Raw genomic sequence first — 6,000 nt, forward strand, 5'->3', positions numbered from 1 at the left:
CCTTCAAACACAATTTAGAAAAATTGAGGGCCGAACATGGCGGCACACACCTGTAATCTCAGCAGTTTGGGAGGCTGAGGCAGGCAGATGACTTGAGCCCAGGAGTTTGAGACCAGCCTGGGTAACATGGTAAAACCCCATCTCTGCAAAAAATACAAAAATGAAAAATTAGCTAGTAGTGGTGGTGCACACCTGTAGTCCCAGCTACTCAGGAGGCCGAGGTGGGAGGTTTGCTTGAGCCCAGGAGGCTGAGGCTACAGTGAGCTGAGATCATGCCACTGTACTCCAGCCTGGGGGTACACAGTGAGACCCTGTCAAAAGAAAGAAAGAGAGAGAAAGAGAGAGAAAGAGAGAGAGAGAGAAAGAGGGAGAGAAAAGAAGGAAGGAGGAGGGAGAGAGAGAAAGAAAGAAAAAGAAAATAAAAATTGAGAAGAAAAACCTATTGTCGTTATTCATATTTTTACTGTCTCTGTACTTTCTTCCTTTGTGATATTCTAGGGTTCATTTTTTTTTTAATTTTCTTTCTTATCAAGAAATTCTTAGCTGGGAATGTTGGTTCATGCCTGTAATCCCAGCGCTTTGGGAGGCTGAGGCAGGCAGATCACTTGAGGCCAGGAGTTTGAGACTGGCCTGGCCATTGTGAGAAAACCACTTCCCTACAAAAAATACAAAAATTAGCCAAGTGTGGGGGTGCATGTCTGTAACCCCAGCTACTCAGGAGGCTGAGGCCGGAGAGTCACTTGAGCCCAGGAGATGGAGGTTGCAGTGAACTGAGATTGCACCACTGCACTCCAGCCTGGACCACAGAGTGAGACTCTGTCTCAAAAAAAAGAAAATTATTTAGTCTTTCTTTTAGGGTTCTGCTGGTGACAAATTATTAGTTTTCCTACATCTGAGAGTGTCTTGATTTCCTCTTCATTTTTTAAGGATATTTTCAATGGATATAGAATTCTAGGTTGACAGTGTTTTTCTTTAAGCACTTGAAAAATATTGTGCCACTTACTCTGGCTTCTGTAGTTTCTAATGAGAAATCTGCTGCCATTCAAATGTCCCCCAAACACACCCCAGTGGGCAATATGTCATTTGCCTCTCACTGCTCTCAATATTTTCTTTGTCATTAGTTTTCAATAGTTTGGTAATCATGTGCTGTCTTAGTCTATTCAGGATACTATAACAAAACATTGCAAACTGTTTGGCTTAAATGATAGAAATTTATTTCCTCAAAATCCTGGAGGCTACAAGTGAAGATCAAGGTGCCAGCATCATTGAATTCTGATGAGGGCTCTCTTCCTGGCTTACAGACATGCACCTCCTTGCTGTGTCTCACATGATGAGGAGAGAGAATGCAAGTTGTCTGGTGTCTCTTCCTATAAGGGCACTAATGCCATTATAAAGAGCTCCATCTTCATAATTTCATCTAAACCTTATTACCTCCCATAGGCCCCAGCTCCAAATACCATCACATTTGGGGTTGGGACTTCAACATATGAATGGGGGGAGCACTGATCTATTGGGAGGGTTGTGTCTTGGTATAGATTTATTTGGGTTTATCCTTTTTGAGTTTGCTCTGTTTCTTTAATCCTTAGGTTTTTGGTTTTTATCTTTGCAAATTTAAGCAATTGTCAGCCATTGTGTCTTCAATTTTTTTTTAATCTCCTTTCTTCGTTTTCTCTTTCTGGGATTTCAATGACACAAAAGTTAGATATTTTGTTATTATTTCACTGGTACTTAAGTTTCCCTCATTTTTGGTCTTTTTTCTTTCTGTTGTTAAAATGGGATAATTTGTATTGTTCCATCTTCATGTTTTCTTATTATTCCTCTGTCTTCTCCATTCTGCTTTTGAGTTCATTCAGTGAGTTTAAAAAATTTCAGTTATTGTATTTTTTCTCAATTTATTTCTTCCTTATATCTTCTATTTCTTTTTTCTTTTTTTATTTTTTTTATATCTTCTGTTTCTTTGCTGAGTATTTCTCTTTTTCATTTATTTTAAGCATGTTTGTAATTGTTTATTGAAGCGTTTTTACAATGGCTACTCTACAACTCACATCAGATAATTCCAACATCTACGTCTTGTTGGTGTTGGGATTTTTTTATTGTCTTACTCATTTAAGATGACATTTACCTGTTTTTTGATGTTATGAGTGTTTTTCAAGTATATCCTGGGTATTTTAGGTATTATGTTATGAAGGCCTGGATCTTATAAATGTTGTGTGTTAGCAAGTGGTAGATTTATGCAAGAGTGGTTAGCAAGTGCAGCCCCACCCATATGCCCAGAATAGATAGAGCAAAGTTAAGTCTGACTAGAACTTACAAGTTGCTCAGCTTCGTAAGATATGGCTGAGAAATTATAGGACAATTGTGTGGGGAATATCAAGTTATCACAATATTTTCCTCTGCAGCTGATGAGAGCACATCACAATGAGCAACCTGTTTGCTGAATGTATAGGATGATGAGAACTTTGTTCCTGCTGAAGCTGCTTTGTAATGGCTGGTCAGCTGCCATGCCCAAAGGAGCTCCTGTCTGTTTTGCAGGCTGGATGCTGCCCAGTTCATGAATCACTAATAAAAGACAATTAAGCTGGGCATGGCGGTGCATACCTGTAGTCCCAGCTACTCAGGAGGCTAAGGTAGGAGGATCTTTTTTTTTTTTTTTTTTTTGAGACAGAGTCTTGCTCTGTCACCAGGTTCCAGGCTGGTGTGCAGTGGCACGATCTCAGCTCACTGCAACCTCTGCCTCCTGGGTTCAAGCAATTCTCCTACCTCAACATCCCAAGTAGCTGGGACTACAGGTGCACACCACCATGCCCAGCTAATTTTTGTTTAGTAGAGATGGGGTTTCATCGTGATGGCCAAGATGGTCTTGATCTATTGGCCTCGTGATCTGCCTGCCTCGGCCTCCCAAAGTGCTGGGATTACAGGCGTGAGCCACTGCGCCTTCCTGGCGGGAGGATCATTTAAGCCCAGGAGCCTAGGCAACATAGCAAGAATCCATCTCAAAACTCAATTTGTTGAAATTTTGTTCTTTGATGGTTTCTATCCTTAGAACCAGCTGGGACCCTCCAGGGCGTTCCAGAACCATCAGCATCAGTAGCATCAGGGTGGCCAAGATGTGGGCACTGCCAGACAGGGGCCAGAAGAAATGACAGGATATAGTAGGTCTCAGACATGATCAGAAACTTCTGCATGTGGTGGAAGGCTCCACTGAGTGCAGTGACCCAGCCACTTCCCAGGAAGCCTCTACACCCAAGCTTAAAGGTGTCCAGCTGTGGCTAGGGTTCCAGGGAACCTCTGGATCCTGTGATATGGCACTGAAGATCTGAGCCATGCAGAGGAGTTGCACCACAGAGGCCAGACTTTGGTGTGGAGAGTGAGTGTGAAGGGAGCACGGGAGGCCTTCAACTGAGGCCCAATCACCAACCCCCACCCTGACCCACCACCAGGGGATTCTCTACAGGGCTTCACAGAGCACCACGTGGTGTCATTGCTGGGCCTGCCACAGGTCCCAGGACCAATGCTTCCTAGTACTACCTGCCAAATAAATACATCCAGTACCTTTCCTTTGAGATCTTGAAAAGTGAAGACTTCACTTGGCAATAACAGTGAAACATTTCAACATGTTAAATTGTCATTTTATGTGCACAGGGAATGCTGGCCCATAAAGGGCCTGGGGGTCTAGCATCCTACACATTGGACTCCTCATTAGTCATTTGAATCTCGTGTTACCTAACACAGTGCATTGGGATCAAACTGAATTTGCAGCCAGGCACCATGGCTCATGCCTGTAATCCCAGCACTTTGGGAGGCAGAGATAGAGGATTGCTGGAGGCCAGGAGTCTAAGACCAACCTGGGCAACATAACAAGACCCTGCCTCCACAAAAAAGAGTTTTAAAAATTAGCCTGGTGTAGTGGGCACGCCTGTAGTCCTAGCTGCTGGGGAGGCTGAGGTAGAAGGATCACTTGAGACCAGGAGTTCAAAGTTAGAGTGAGCTAAGAGTGCACCACTGCAGTCAGCTTGAGCAACAGAGTAAGACCCTGACTCTAAACATTCCTACACACACACACACACACACACACCCCACCACCACCACCGCTACAACTGTCACCAAAAACAACAATGAAAAACTCTGAATTTACATTATTCACAATAAAGTGATAGCTTCTATGACATCTGCATAGAATTCTAAGTAAAGTTGCCTCATTGGTTACCTCTGTTAATGTTGACAAGACACAATCTAAAAATAAAGAGGATGAGAATGGAGGCACCACTTCCCTTCTAATTACCTCCTGGACTATACTAAGCACCAAAGTTGCAAGGATCCAAGGCATCTCTGGAAAGTTCCATCTCCAGAAGACACCCTGAGAGCTCTTAGGCATGATCTTAAATAAATATTCCTGTTGTTTGAAATACCTTAATTCCTCATATTTGAGCTACTGGTAACCACTTGCAATTCCATATAAATTTGAGAATCTACTTTGATTTCTTTGGACAGGGCTGTTGGAATTTTGATAGGCATTGTGTTAAATCTGTAGATTACTTTGGATAGTATTGTCATCTTAACAATGTTAAGTCTTCCTATCCATGAATATGGGCTGCCTTTCCATTTATTCAGGTGTTCTTTAACTTATTTTAGCAACCTTTTCTATTTTTCAGCATACAAGTCTTTCACTACCTTGGTTAGATTTGTTCCTGATTATTTAATTATTTTAGATGTTGTTGTAAATAACATTGTTTGCTTAATTTCCTGTTTGAATTGTTCAATGCTGGTGCACAGAAACACAAATGAATTTTGCATGTTGATCTTGATGTGTTGACCTTGTAATTTTGCTAAATTTGTTTATGAGCTATTGTACCTTCTTGTGGGTTATTTTGGATTTTCTATATGTAGGATCATATCATCTGCAAATAGAGATTGTTTTACCACTTCCCTTCCATTTCATTGCTTTCCATTTCTTGTGTGTGTGTGTGTGTGTGTGTGTGTGTGTGTGTTTTGAGACTGAATCTCGCTCTGTAGCCCTTGCTGGAGTGCAGCAGTACAATCTTGGCTCACTGCTGCCTTGGCTCCACCTCCGGTCTTAAGCGATCTTCCCACCTCGGCCTTCCAATGGCTGGGACCACAGATGTGCACCACTATGCCCAGCTAATTTTTTGTATTTTTTTTGTAGAGACGAGGCTTCACTATGTCGCTCAGTTTGATCTCGAACTCCTGGGCTCAAGTGTTCAGCACACCTCGGCTTCCTGAAGTGATGAGATTACAGGCATGGGCCATCATGTCTGGCCAGCTATGGGTTTCTTATAATACCCTTTAGCATGTTGAGGAATTTTGTTTTCATTCTTAGTTTTCCGAGCTTTTCTTTTTTAAATCATGAACAATGTTGGATTTTGTCAAATACTTCTTCTGTGTAAATTGAGATGATTGTGTGGGTTTTCTCCCTTAATTCTATTAATGTGGTATATTACATTGATTGATTTTTCTCATGTCGAACCACACTTGCATTCCTAGGTAAATTCAATTGGCCATGATGAATAGATGAATAATCCTTTTAATATGCTGTTGCATTCAACCTGCTAATATTTTGCTGAGGATTTTGCATCTGTATTTGTAAGTGGTATTGGTCTGTACTTTTCTTTTCTGTGAATGTCTTTATCTCATTTCAGTATTAAGGTAATGCTGGCTGCATAGAATGAGTTAGGAAGTATTCCTCCTGTTAAACTACTTGGAAACACAGCACCCTGAGCAGCCCTGTGGCAGGAGAGGCCTAGCAGTGATGGGCTCTGCCTGTAGCCAGGAGTGCAGCGGCCGTGCCATCCAGCTTTGTGTAGTGACGCTGTGATTTCATATAACAACAACAATGACAAGATCCTGTAACATTGCATTTTCTGGACACATCCCTGTCATTAAGGCACACACGACTATAGCTCACAAAAGACAGGTGTCCAGAGTATCTGAAGAACTCAGAAGAACTCCCACTAATCAACAATACAAAAATAAATGACACAA

Source organism: Sapajus apella, unplaced genomic scaffold (assembly GCF_009761245.1).
Source record: "Sapajus apella isolate SASKATOON/1434 unplaced genomic scaffold, GSC_monkey_1.0 scaffold85, whole genome shotgun sequence".
Lineage (NCBI taxonomy): Eukaryota > Metazoa > Chordata > Mammalia > Primates > Cebidae > Sapajus > Sapajus apella.